The sequence below is a fragment of the Equus przewalskii genome, chromosome 4, assembly GCF_037783145.1.
Source record: "Equus przewalskii isolate Varuska chromosome 4, EquPr2, whole genome shotgun sequence".
In the NCBI taxonomy this organism is placed as follows: domain Eukaryota; kingdom Metazoa; phylum Chordata; class Mammalia; order Perissodactyla; family Equidae; genus Equus; species Equus przewalskii.
The window spans coordinates 70365062-70380122 of record NC_091834.1 but is presented as its reverse complement, the minus strand read 5'-3'; the positions used below and the strand labels follow the sequence as shown (position 1 = coordinate 70380122).

At 41.9% G+C, this 15061-nt stretch overlaps 1 protein-coding gene across 2 annotated transcripts in view; it reads right to left on the bottom strand.

Moving 5' to 3' along the window:
- Positions 1 to 10669, bottom strand: part of IFRD1 (interferon related developmental regulator 1) — a 45818-nt gene extending 35149 nt beyond the window's left edge. Inside the window, exons 1-2 of one of the 2 annotated variants that reach the window (XM_008527851.2) lie at positions 10580 to 10669; positions 10333 to 10397 (exon numbers count right to left, since the gene is read on the bottom strand). The gene's annotated coding sequence lies outside the window, so the exon portion shown is untranslated. Of the gene's footprint in view, positions 1 to 10332 lie in introns of both variants that reach the window. The other variant, XM_008527850.2, reaches the window with a different exon arrangement.
- Positions 10670 to 15061: the final 4392 nt, after the last annotated feature.

Below are 15061 nucleotides of genomic sequence, written 5' to 3'. Positions count from 1 at the left end.
GTTATATTTGGATCTGATTTTGAGAGAGTGTTGCAGTAGGGAGGTATTGCCACCATCGCTCATTGAAATCTAAAGTCAAATGATTGTCATCTGATAAAGGATTACTCTGTTCATCATTAATCCAACCTATAAAAAGCACCTTGCAAAGTGAGCCGTCATAAATACGTCTTCATGGCACAAGAGCACCCAAAACTAGGAGTGCCAAATTGGCATTTGAAACTTCTCGAAGGAAGCTATTAAATGATACAGGGTAACTCAAAAGGAATCGAGCACTTCCAAGATGGACTACTCAGTAACCAAGTAATCCACGATCATGTATGTGCCAAACTGTGGTGACCTTTTAAGTGACTAGTCATAGGGAAAGTATTAGGTTTTGACCACATGTTTATATTTAAATATTCAATTCTTTTTTAATCATTCTGTACAATATTATGGGTGTACTAATCTGAGGCCCAAAAATGGGATTTAGATGGTCTGTGAAATCCCTGAAATTATGTGAAAATATTATATAGTTGAGAGTTAAAGTTATTTAATTTTATCCCATATTACAATTTGTCTTTGTGTAGTAACATGGAATCGGTAAAATTTTTCATTAACAGATTTTACAATGACATTAGTAATTACTTAATTATTGAGTTAATCTTAAATTTAATTTAGGATTTAATAAACTCCTACAGTGTTTTAAGGTCTATAGTAGACATATTAAAAAAACGTGTTGTCAGGGCCGGCCTGCTAGCATAGCAGTTAAGTTCATGTACTTTGCTTCGGTGGCCCAGGATTTGCTGGTTCGGATACTAGGCGTGGACCTATGCACCGCTTATCAAGCCATGCTGAGGCAGGTGTCCCACATATAAAGTAGAGGGAGATGGGGAAGGATGTTATCTCAGGGCTAACCTTCCTCAGCAAAAAAGGAGGATTGGTGATGGATGTTGGCTCAGGGCTAGTCTTCCTCAAAAAAAAAAAGCCACGTTGTGATAGTAAGTACATCTCTACCCTGACTGCTGCAGCACCATTATCATTGTTCTTGCTGTGGGACCCAGGGTCACTGCTAGCCCACTGAGAATCTTTTCTAACTTCTACAAAATTTTAAAAGGTACCAAGATGCCCTTCCTCTTGGTGGAAGGGAGGCAGTCCTGCAATAGGGAGCATTGTTTGGCATGGGAACTGTGACTGGATTTCAACCCTGTCTTACCCCCTGAGCTGGGTACTTTTGTGTAGTACACAAATTCTACAACTGTACACAGCAGTCCCACTAGGACCCCAGTGGAAGTGAAAATATACTATGACTCTTCAGTACTTTCTCTACTTAAAATATCTTGAACAGAGACCAAGATATACTCTTATTTTGTAAAAAAAAAAAAAAAAAAAGAACTGTATTTCATTGATTCTAAGATCCAAATGAATGTGTCTTACAGTGCTATACTGTTCAGCCACTCAATAAATTTTATATACTGATACACTTTTTAAGCAAAAAAAAAAAATTAAGGAAGTGAAATAATTCTAACTTTATTTATTACATTTTCACTCAGAATACTAGGTCATTTCCTACTTGAAAGATGATACCCTGGAGATCTATCAAATAGAGCCCTTTCCCTTGTCCTCTGTTTTCAAGGACTCCTTAGACTAAAATAATCCCCCTGCCAACCCCAGAGCACTTTGTTTCTACTCTTCTTGTGGCCTTATCCTGCTCTGCTTTGTACTGTAATTTATCCTGCTCCTCTTATCTGTAAGCTCCTACAGGGCAGGGCCTGTGGACCTTTGTCTTCTCTGCTCTGCAGGGCAGCAGTGTGGTCAAGTGGAAGCAGCAGGGGCTCTGGAGCCAAGCCGACCTGCATCCAGATCTTGGCCCTGCCTTCTACTAGCTCTGTCATCATGAGCAAGTTATTTAACCACTCAGAGTCCCATTTCCTCGCTTATAAAATGGAGATCACAACACTTAACACATGGGATTGGTCTGAAGGTTTAAAAATGAGTGAAGTTGTCAAGGATTGGCACTTAGCAGATTCTTTGTAACAGACTCACTGTTTTTCAGAGGCAGCCTGAGTTTTGGAATCAGATATATTCAAATCCTGGCTTGGTCACTTAGTGTGTCCCCTAACTACAAGTTACTTCTGTTAAGTCTCAGCTTCTAAACACTGTGAGGGCTGGATTTTGTCTGTCTCGTTCACTGTTGTGTCATTAGCATCTAACACAGAGCCTGGTAGTTGCTTAATGGACCAATGAATGAATAAAAAATGAAGATAATTGCTTATAACACTATTGTAAGAATTCCAAAGAATGTATATATAAAGTGCCAGTCACAGTTACAGTGCCTAGTACATAGTAGGCCACACTAACTGATTTTTGGTTGTCAAAACAAATGGATACAGGGCCAGCCCAGTGGTCTAGTGGTTAAATTCACGAGCTCCACTTTGGCAGCCCAGGGTTCGCCAGTTCGGATCTTAGGCATGGACCTACACACCGCTCAAGCCATGCTGTGGCGGCATCCCACATACAAAATAGAAGAAGATTGGCATGGATGTTAGCTCAGGGACAATCTTCCTCAAGCAAAAAGGGGAGAGTTGGCAGTGGATGTTAGCTCAGGGCCAATCTTCTTCACCAAAAAAAAACCCCAATTGATACAGAAAAATAGGATGTAAAAAATGCTATGGGCATTCCAAGAGTCCCATGCACCCCTATGTTCATCGCAGCATTATTTACAATAGCCAAGACATGGAACCAAACTAAGTGCCCAGCAACTGATGATTGGATAAAGAAGATGTGGTATATATACACAATGGAATACTACTCAGCCATAAAAAAGAACAAAATCGTCTCATTCACAACAACATGGATGGACCTTGAGGGTATTATGTTAAGCGAAATAAGCCAGACCAGAGAAAGAGGAACTCTGTATGACTTCACTCATAAGTGGAAGTTAACATATAGACAAGGAGAACTGATTGGTGGTTATCAGGGGAGGGAGGGCTGGGGGGAGGGCACAAAGGGTGAAGTGGTGTACCCATAACATGACTAATAATAATGTACAACTGAAATTTCAAAAGGTTGTAAACTATCATAATCTTAATTAAAAAAAAGGAAATAAACAAACAAAAAGAAATGCTATGGGCATTCCTGCCTAGTATTTATCATGTGATTACAGGAGTAGGCAATCAGAAGACATGGCTAAATGGCTGGCCTGGTGACTAATACCTTCTACTATTAAATTGTACTCATACCTCCAACATAACACTATTATAGGCAGCAAGGATCATTTGTTTAGTAAATATTTATTGAGCACTTAGGATGTAGAGAACACAAAAATGGATAAAATATTTAGTAACAAGTACATCTATCAGGGATACAGCATGGAGGTACTTGCATTCCAAGAATCTGAAGCCTCAGATATCTGGAATTTCCATGTAAAGCAGACTCAAAAAAGATCATAATGAACAGACAAGTTACTTGGTAGCCCTTTTTCTCTCTCTTTCAACTACTACTTTCATAACTGTGACCTTTCTGCTCCCACCCATTTAGGCAGAGGGAGATAGCCCCTACGACCTTTGTCACAAATAGAGACAGTATAGAAACACAGATTATGGAGATCAAAACAAGGAGTTTCCTGCTGCCCTGGATACTACCCTCCCATTATTACAACAATGGGGAGGAGGACTACCCAGTTCTGAGGAATGGATGCAGGGAGGGTAAACCACGCCGTGAGTCTAAAGATAAATGATTACACCTCATCTTTAACCTGGCTTCTAGGTGATCTCACCTAAAACATTCCAAACTGATGCATGTCATTCTTGTCCTCCAGGATAAGCAGGAAAGTGGAATTCTATAAGCTGTACTATTGATCAAAGAGAAGGATAAAGTCCAGGGCTGTTAAGCTGAATTATCAATTGGAATTTTGTTGTCACACATCTATGTATTGAGATTCTTAATTCAAAATATATAATAGGACATATAGTTAAAAGCTTTATATGTCTTCATATAATCATTTCTACGCAAAAAGTTCTAACTAGTAACCTCAAGGCCCAGCCTTAAGCTTGCTCAGCTCCCTTTGTGCCCCCTAAGCCTTTAAGGATGGAAGCAGATTCCTGGCCACAACAGGCAACACAGGACACTGGGAGTAGCCACAACACTGCTTGAAAAATAATGAGCAGAAAATTTCCTAGGACCAAGGATGCAAGAAGGAAAGAAGGGAGGGTAGAGAGAAGGTGGGAGGGAAGGGAGAAGGATGAGAGAAGAAAGAGAGAGAAAGAAAAGAAATAGCAAAATAACCTAGCAAAATAACCTACAATTTCCATCCATCTTAAGGATTAATTATATGAAACGTTGAGCTGAAAGAGCTCTCAGGAAGGGCCCTTCCACCCTCAGTGGCCTTTGGGGAACATAGGCTGACCTATATGAAACAGGATGTGGGAAGAATCCTCTGTTTCAGACACCAGGCTACATGAGGGCCCAGATCCGCTTTTGGGTGTACCAAGCTGCAAACAGATGATGTGGGTCTTTGACATCCTCCTTGCTCCCTTTATATAAAATACCTTCTAGTCTTCCTCTCCCACTTGGACAACCCCAAATGGGAGAGACAGCAGTGGCAGGAAAGGCAGCTAGGAGTGAGTGTGTGTGGATGGGAGATGGGAGTTAGCCCCGTTCCTGGATATGGGCTCATCCGTGTTCATTCTGGGTAGGCCAGATGCTAAAGACCTCTCTAGACTTCCAAGGACAACAAGGATCAGAGCTCATGTGTGACAAAAATGTTTATCTTTTCCCAGGTTCCCCTTCCAGGTTGCTCTGAGAAACCTCAAGGACTATTTGCCTGCTCCGCACATCTGCACTGGCCGCTGCCTGTCCCCAGCGAGCAGCATGGAGCCAGGCTGCTGCTCAGCTCTCAGCAGTCGCCTCTCGCTGTCTCATGACCACTTTCCCCAGGCTACTGCCAGGCTTCCCTGTCTCCCTTACTCCAAGCACCAACACATGCCTGTCCCTGAATTCCCCAAAGCACCACAAAGATCAGAAGAGAATTACAATATAGTAAACAGAATTTTCCCGAAAAAGAATTGGACTCCGAAATCCTCCACCTGCCCAAGGTTGTATCTATTCTATGTTACTTAGGATTATAAGTTTTTGCTTTCCCTGGCTCATACCTCCCTCTGTGGAATTATGGTGGGTTGACCCGGAACCCTTTCTCCAAGAGAAGTCCTTGGGGCTCTGCAGATGCTGTCAACCTCATTGCCCCTCTGACTCGTATCTGCCAACATATAGTAGAGAGATGGAGAGACTGAAGAACTACGAAGAAGCTGAGAAGAAGGGAGATGAGAAAGAGAGTATGAAACATCAGTGCTCTATCGCTCAGAATTGTCTTCTAATAGTAACATTCTGTCTTTATTTTATTTATATAACAACCTCTCACCATAATAAGTTATCCTCTTACAAGAAAAACTGAAGGATTGTCAGTGGAAAATTTAACCAATCTGCAATTTTTGTAACATGATGCCATACAGTATGTTCTTTTATCGAAAGATGCTAGGCCTGCCTTATCTCTAAAGAAAAAGGAACATGGTGAGACTGCCTTGTTTACTGAGATTGCTAAGATAATAAATTGATACGATGAGTCCCATTTTACTGTGTCTGAGTGAGTCTGTTGAAGCAGAAGGGACGTGATGCGAACAAAGCTTTGGAAGTGAAATTAGATTTTTCATACACAGAGTAGCAGCTGCTCAGATAGCAGAAAGATCCTAAGAAGTAATTTTTCAGGCAGCAAATGCAGCGAACAACAATGAAGACAACTCTTCTTTCAGATGAAAGAATGGTCCAGAACAGCTCTGTGACTGCGGAAGACAACGTGTTATATTCCAGATGCTGGAGCTATTGGATAACTAATGTTCAAAGGTTTATAGCTCAGAATGAACATTCTAGAGTACAAGTTGCCTTTGACTCAACATTATCAAAACCAGAATTTTGAAGTGTAATCACGTGCTGGATGTCCCCCAGGGCCACAGTAAAAAGTGATGTTTGCTTATGCCAGAGGCTTTCTGTAGGTATGAGACATTCCAAGCACCAGTCACCACTGAATGAGATTAGACAAGTGTTTAAGGTAGAAACGCCACAATTGGTATAAAAACAAAGCAAGAAGATTGGTAGTAAATAAGAAAGTTCAGCAGAGTAATTGTAATGAAAGCAGCTCGACTAGTAAACAGGTCTTAAAGGACCAAAGACTTTGAACATTTGTAAATGACGTCCCTGCTCTTTGGCAGACAGGTCAAAAGTTATTTTTCTGAAATTATAAACATCTATTAGGAGGTGATTTTAGAGAGAGGAGGTAAAAGGCAATCCCAAGGTAAAATTTTCATGTGGGTAAAAGGTCGCTAACAGGATGACAATAGCTTTCGAGGAGAGGATTGACATGATGTCATGATGTTTTCTTGGGAAGATTAATCTAGTAGTAATCAGAATGAATTGAAAGCGGATGGACAGGGGTGGATTCAGGTTTTGTGTGTCTGAAGCTAATACCAGCTCAAAGAGGATGTGGGCCCTCTTTAAGAAAAAGAATATAGATTTAAGAATACAAAATTGGTAGGGCCACTCGCAGAGCCTTTGATGGGTCCATGCATGGAAGGGAGCCTGAAGGTTAAGCTTCCTTACCTTCACGATAAGCCACCTCATGAGTAAGTGATAGCTAAAGCCACTAAGACTGTCATCCCCATCTTCCCAGCCACCCAAGTGAGAAACTCAGGAGTCGTCTTTGATCCTTCCTCTTATTTCTTCTTCAGTCACCAAGTCATTCACATTTTATTTCCTAAATCTTTGTTAATCCATTTCTTTCTTCATCCCTTTTTTCTTTTTTAAAGATTTTATTTTTCCTTTCTCTCCCCAAAGCACCCCCAGTACATAGTTGTATATTTTTAGTTGTGGGTCCTTCTAGTTGTGGCATGTGGGATGCCGCCTCAGCATGGCTTAATGAGTGGTGCCAGGTCTGGGCCCAGGATCAGAACCGGCAAAACCCTGGGCTGCCAAAGCAAAGCGTGCAAATTTAACCACTGGGCCACAGGGCCGGCCCCTCATTCTTCCTTCTTAATGCCAATACCTTGGATCTAGCTGTCACTACCTCTTACCTACCCCACTGCAAATAGCCTCATAACTGGTCCTCTGTTTCCACTCTTGTTTACCTCCCAGAAATCTCTTTCACTCAGCCACCCAGAATTCTGTCTAAAAGGTAAATCTACAGTTTCACACTTCTGTTGCATATCCCTCATCAAAGCCTTATCAGGAGGAAGCTGCAAGCCTCCTTAGCATGACAAGCAAAGCCTCCAAGACATCACCCTTTGTACCTCTCCACCCTTAGCTCTCAACAACTTATTGTATCACTGGCAGTATCAACACCATATTGCCTGTATGCCTGTAGTTCCTTGCAAACACCTGGAAAATTTTCACATCCAGGCTTTTGGTTCCTGGTTGACCTCTTAGCTTGGAAACTCCTCATCCCTCCTCCTTGCCTCATCGCTTTCCCAGGCTCACCTTCTCCTGGAGGCCTTCATCAACACCCACCCCTCCACCTGCAACAAGCTAGTTAGGTGCCCTCTTCTGTAGTCCCACATGCAGAGCTCTGTCAAGGTACTCACCACACTATGTTAAAAGGACTTGTTTATGTCTGCTTTTCCCTCTCCTCTCCAGACTGTGATCTCCTTAGGGGTAGGAGCCATGTCTGATTAATTTTTAGCAGAATGTAGGTCCCCAGCACTTAGTAGAATGTAGGTTCTCGCTAGATATTTTTGAATGAATGAACAAATTAATGATTAAATCAATCACTATATGAATCATTCTCTGAGATAGTAGAGAGACAAGAGAGCAGAGAACTTAGTTCTGGGCTGTGCCCAAGACTGTAGGTGGGAGAGAGAAAAGAAGGCAATTAAGCACAGACTACTGAGAATAATCAATCAGAAAAGTAGGAGGTTCAACAGGAATTGTGTCATCTTTTATGTATCATTAAGTTATGGAGTTTCTACAGTGAATGCATATTACTTTTTAAATAAGAAATAAAGGATTTTATTAGGATACATGCTAAGCTGCTGTAACAAAGAGACCCCAAGACAGAAAGATTAAAATACAGTATAAGCTTATTTCTCTCTTACATAAAGATCCAGAAATGATATAGTCCAGGGCTGGTAGAAAGGCACTGCTGTGCAGAACATGCCAGCCCTGCCCACTTGACCACCAATTTCCCAGGCTGCTTCTAGTCAACAGTGAGAACAAAAGAGGAAGGACAAGACAGTTAATTTGGGGGAAGCAGGAAGTTGCCCCCAGCTCCTGGCTAAATGTCCATGCCCCACCACAAGGGAGGATGGGAAACGTAGTCTCTAGGTGGGCATCCATATGCCCAGCTAAAACTCGGGAAAGTTTTATTCATAAAAGGAAGAAAGGGAAAGGATTTTCAGGGACAACTAGTAGTCTGATGTAAAGTGTTTCGTTCTGTTTGATTTCTACAAAAGACAGAAAGAGAACGTTTTAGTAAAGCAGCAGCAGGAGAAGCCAGATTTCAAGGAATTAAGAGTAAGTGGGTAGTAGAAAAATGAAGATAAAATGTGCGACCATTTTTTCAAGTGTAACAGTAAATGGAAGAGAAATAGGGTGATGACCAGAAAAAACTGCATAGTCAAACCAGGTTTTGTTTTTATTTGTTTTGTTTTTCTTGAAGGAGGAACACCTGTGCTTATTTGAAGCCATCACTGGGGAGAAAGAGCAAAAATGCCAGAGAAGGGCTAAAACTAGAGATTTTAGCCTTTTTAAGTCAGAAGGACACCTCTCCTTCTAAAGTTGAGGGAAGCATGCGAAGACAGTATACAGACATTGACACTGAAGTGGAGAGGGAGTTAGACTGGGAAGTTTACACTCCCCACCAGTTCTCCAGGGGCTCCCACTATAGAGCCCCAAGCTCCAAACTTTCCCATCCCTAATCCTGCCCAATCACATCCCCAAAAAATATTACCTGTGACCTATTCCTCCCCATTCTCTGCTTTGCAAAGTCAATGAATCAGCTAGACAAGAGTGTCAACAAAGGCTTCACAGGACACTATGCCTCCTGTTCATCTGTTTAATTCATTTACTTATAAATTCTTTTATCAATACATAAAGGTCACCTTCTATGTTCCCATAGCTAGGGATATGGAAACGTGAACAAGACAAAATCTTTGCCTTCGTGGAGTTTGCCTTTGAGGATGTAGGGGAGGAAGACAGTTCCTCTACCCACTGTGGGTTCTTCTGGCCAGAGAACGAATTAAATTCACATGAGACAGAATAACAGGAGAAAATTAAACAAAGCTTTATAACATGTATACATGGGAGAGGGTCAGGCAAGCTGAGCAACTCGCCAAAATGGCTGAAGCCACCACCTTAAATATCATATCCAGCGAAAGACAAAGGAGGATGTTGGGGGTGGGGGAAGTCAGTTACAGGAGGTTACCAGACAAGCACAATAAACAGTAATAAGATTATTATGCAGATTTAAGTCCTTGCATTCTGTATTGATAGGAGTTTCTAGAGATAAGGTCATCCCCCTTCTTCCTGGTACAGAGAGGGAGACAACTTTACAGATGGAGATTTCCCTTACAAATGTAAATGTTTCTTAACAAATGGTAAGTAAATTCTACTTCTCAGAGCTCCTTTCCTGTCTGCAGGTCATTAAAAGTAATCAGCCCCAAATAATCCTCATGCCAAAGAGACATATCTTCGGGTGGCCAATGCCAGTCCCCCACAAGGACAATGTGTGCATTTCAGTGATAACCTTTGAAGACAATGCCCCAGCCTTTACTGCCTTACCCAGTTACTGTAACAGTGAAAATTTTAGTGAGGGTTGGAGATGGGGCAACAGTATGACAGGTGCCTCTCCCGTCTCACTGAATACACACCTGTCCCCTGATGGCTGGAAGAATACAGATCTAAAAAAATCCATGGAATGCATACATGGAAAACAAAGATAACAAGACAAGTCCATCTTGAAGAGATGTTAATCAGGTAAAGGAGCCTCTAGGGAGGAGCTTTTGGGGCCAGAAAGGGCCAGTGGTTTGAGCCACGTCGGATTTTCTCCCAGCAGCAGGTGCTTCCCCCATTCTAACCTTCCCTTCTCATCACATTCTTGGCTCACTTTAATTTTCTCCTGCATATGATCACCTTCTGATTTTTGTTTAATCTCAATAAACCATTTCTAATCTCTGCCAGGCAGTAGAGGGTACAGGATAAGAGCAGGGACGCTTAAGTGAAAAGGCTTGAGTTAGATTCTCAATCCTTGAGCAATTTAATTAACATCTCTAAGCCTCAGTTTTCTCATCTGCAAATGGAGATGATAATACCTACCTTGTGGCCTGCTTCTGAGATTTAAAAGGGATGTCCGGGAAAGTTCTTCCACACAATGTCAGCACCTAGCGATCACCAATAAAGATTACTTATTATTATGTGACAATGTGGCCAGATAAAGCAGCTGGTGTCAGCCCAAAGCCTGACCAGCTCAGGCTGTTGGCCCAAATTAAAAAAGTAATAAAAGAGTATTAAATACAAGGATGGATTATACATCCCTTCTGGAACAGCCTTTTACTACACAGACCTAGAATGAACCAGGAACCAGAAGGAGAACAGTCCAGTTTTAACAGCAGTCAGCCTTGCCAGGGCCTCTGGGGTTGGCCTTAATAATAATAATAGGAAATGCCGAGTCATCCTGCCCCTGGGGGGAGGATGGGGGCAGGGTGGGGGACTGAAGTCCTCCTGGCAGGCCTCCCAGCAGAGCATTCCAGGGCCTACTCGGTCCACTCTGATCTCCTGACCCACTTGCAGCTGACCTTCTCTTTGTCTCAGCACTATTTATGCTCTCATCTCTCGCCCACTGATCCAACTGGTTATTTTCCTTCTCTGGGCACAAGCCTGACCTCAGTTCTCCAGCCGCAGCCAAATGGGCAGGTGCTGTTACTGACACCTGGGAATTTCCACCTGCGAATCACGGGGGTGCTTTGAGCAGAAAAGGTGCTAACTTTCAGCCTGGGAATGTTGCTCAGGTTCTTCTTTTACAAGAGTTAAATGAGAGTGAGGAGAAAGCAAATACAAGAACTGCTCATAGTGGAAATGCATGGAAGTGAAGCATAGGAAAACAATTTTGATGTGTTTTCCAGAAGACAGATGAGCACAACTACTTTATTAATTTCTTTATTAATTTCTTCATCTTATCTGTGCAATCTGAGGGCATTGCCAGAGTTATAAAGATGGCTTGCCATCTATTCTCTGTTATAAATTCTCCCCATAATAAATATCAATTTTGGTAACTAATTGACCCTTGCTCTATGTCGTAAGACTGAGATGAATGGTTTGTTCTGATTTTCAGGCCGCAGAGCTCTGCGACAGACTGCAGATGTCCTGAGTTATAGAGCTGGTCAACACTCTATAAAAGAAGCCACAGAGGAAATGCATTTCAGCATCTTTGCTTACTGGAGAACTTGTACTGGCACAAATATGTGCCCTTTGAAGTCCTGAGTAAACCACTGCCAGCCCCATGTTCCCTTCTAAGTCCACACTTCCTATCTCGTCAGTTGTGAAATTTGGAGAGGTTAAAAGTCTCAGGCACATGTACTGAGTGGTTGCAAGTGCCTCCTCTGTCCCCACTGCTCCTCTTGCAACCCTGACCACAGCCCCTGCAAGTGACAGGAGGAGGGAGTAGCCGGCAGGTCCAAAGAACAGCAACCACAAACTCTGCCACTTCCTTCCCTCTTGGCTTCCAATCTCTGATAACTGCCCCGGCTCCTCCCCTCACCAGATGATGCAAACGTAACCATCCCTTTGTGGGGATGTGCGCAACCTGGCTGTGACATCTCTCTCCACACTAATCACCAAGGGTGGCTGTAGTACAGATGTGTGCTTCTTGCCTCACTGCTCCGTGCATGACTCTCCAGAAATACCCTCGAAGAGGTTGCCTTCCCAGCAGAGAGAGGGTACTTCTTTTTATAGGAGGCACCCCCACTCTGCTCTCTCTGGTTCACAGAGGGCATTCTCTTGAGCCTGTAGGGCAGCAGAATTTGCTACCCTAAAATGTGTGTCTCTTTGGCTTGATTATTTTTAAGAACAAAGACTCGGGAAAAAACTTTGACCTCCTCAAAACTGCATAAAAAGTTTTAAGATAGAAGGCCTGTTCCAGAAAGGAGCTATCATCATAAATAACTATAGTATAATATGAACTAGGTGCAGTAGACAGGGAGGAACCTAGCAAGGCACATTTGATCAAAGGCCTCTCTATATCTCATTGTCTTTGCAAGGCATGGCACACATTTGTCTACCAAACATTTGCTTTTCCATCTCCATGTAAACCACCTTCCTCCCCTTTGAAGTTCCAAACCACTACCCCCAACATCCTCCTTTGTCTTTAGCTGAAGATGGGATTTAAGGTGGTGGCTTGAGCCATTTTGGTGAGTTACTCCGTTTTCCTGGTGTCTCCCACATATACATGTAATTAAATTTGTTTGATTTTCTCCTGTTATTCTGTCTCATGTCAACTTAATTCTTAGACCAGCCAGAATAACCTAGAAGGGGAAAGGAATATTTCTTCCTCCCCTACAAGCCACTCCCTGATCTCAAGATGATTATTCTTTGCCATCACTTTAAAAGACTTGCCATCTGGTCACCAGGTCCTAAAAGTTCCAACTTCAATATTTGTTCTAAAGATCAAGTCCTCACTTTTCTTTCTTGTTCATATTTGTTTGCAGATTGACTTCTTTTCTCAGGCCCTGGGTCTATATGCTCATACTAATTCTCCTGATTCTTAATGAAATGAACAAATACAACTTCTTTTATTTAGTTTGATTTTTGTTGTGAGTTATATTGAAAAACCAGACAGAATCACAGAAGGAGAACTGAGAATTTTTTAACTATTAAAGGTTATATAAATTATTATTTTTATTAAATTTTCTGATTATAAAACTACTGTATAATTATTTTACAGGATATGAAAAGCCCAGGAAAGTTTAAATCACCAGAATAAAAAGCACAATAATCTCACCACCACCTGGCAATGATTGTCCACATTTTGATATATGTCCTTCCAATCTCTTTTTTCTATTTTTAGTAGGAATAATGAAACCGGCTTAACACAAGCTTGACATAAGTGAAGCCATATTGTAGAAAAGAGACCATGTCTTAACTTTGAATGACCTCTGACTAACTAACCCAGCTGGATTTGCACCCTCCAGGAGATCCACCTGTTCTGTAGATTTTATAACCCCTGCTAGTGCATGTACCTTCCAGCTGCGATAAGACAATAACTGCATTCTTTTGAGTTCCTTAGGAATGTGATGACCCCCCCCAAACAGAGAGTCTATGCTGATGGCCACCATCAATGAAAACAGAAAGATCTGGTGTGGCACTTCCCAGTCTGTAACACCAGAGGGTCAACATTCCTAACCCTCTCCCCTATAACCCACTGGCCTATATAACTGCTTCAAGATTCTGTGCCCCCTTAAGATGGTTCTTTTGGACATTAGTCGACCATCTTCCCTCTTGCTAGTAAGCTGTAATAAAGTGCCCTTTCACTCCCACCATCTTGCCTCTTGGTGATTGGCTTTTGTCTCGCGGGAAGCAGATCTCGCCCTTTGTGCAGCAACAATAGGAAACCTATTTTTATTAACAGCACCCTTCAGCGGAGAACTGGTGCTGTGCTAGGGGTGTGACATACATATTTGCTAGTAGTTCCAACAACTTGGAAAGATAAATATTGCTGAAATTATGGAAACTGAGTCCCAGGAAGGTGGGTTAGTAACTTGTCTGAGCGAGGATTCAAATCTACACGTCTCGCTCTCAGGGAAAACTTTTTAAGAAGTGGACTCCCAACTGAAGCCCTTTAATGGATTTTACAGAGAGAATGAAGTGCTAAGAGAGGAATGTCAGAAGTTTGATGCTATTCTTACTGATGGTAGATCTACCTAGCTTATGATTAAATCAGACCGACTGAAAGAAATTTCATCTGTATATAGCCATTTTTAAAGAGATATTTATTTCTCCATGAATCCAAAGTATCACTGCTTGTCATTGTCAGCCAACTAGAAAGGAACAGAGAGATACCTCTGAAACATCTACAGAGCAGCTCAGCTGGAAGCACACTAAAGGAGAAAGAGTAAATCTTTGGCAGTTTGGGCCACATTCAACACAGCATGAGCCTGGGCAATGTCTTGGCTGCCAGGGACCGCCAGCTGCAGATAAAGTCATGGCAGAAGGGGCCAGGGCTATTGGCCAGATGTGGATAAATGACAGAAATGTAGTTGGAGTTCTGCTAAAAATATCTGGGTTCAGATAAAAATATATATTAAGCAATTCCTGTGCTAGCCTTGTACTAGCTTTAAGGCATCAAAATAAGTACATTTACTAAATGGCTTCCTTGCCCCCAAAGAGTTTCATTCATTCAACAAACATTCATCGAGCACCAACTATGTGCCAGACCCTGTGTAGGCTGTTGGGCTGCATCAGTAAACAAAACAAATGAAGACCCCTGCCCTGTAGAACTGGCTGTTCAGTGGGAAAAGATAGACCATAGACAAAATGAACATAATCGAGGCAAGTGGTACAAATTCCACAGCTTCCCATGGTTTGGGTATGAAGAGCAGGCTTTACTGGGAAGCTCACAAGTGGAGGGCCAACAAGAAAAGGCACGTGATCTCTCCATCTGATGTTCATTTAAATTAATTTGTTTCCAATGTTAGGGTTTACTTTTATTTTCCTTTTTCATTTTACTTTATTATCTTTTTGAAATTTGTAAAATGTTTACATTGTTCAATATATTTAGAAAAGTGTTACTTCCATCTCTATCTCCTCTGCCCCTTTTTCCTTCCACTTCTACGATACCATTTTTACTAATTGTTGACTCATTCTTCCAAGGTTTTGGTTTTTGCAAAAATAATCAAACATTCTTTTTTTATTATTATTTTTTTTTAGGAGGATTAGTCCTGAGCTAACATCTGCTGCCAATCCTCCTCTTTTTGCTGAGGAAGACTGGCCCTGAGCTAACATCCATGTCCATCTTCCTCTACTTTATCTGTGGGACACCTACCACAGCATG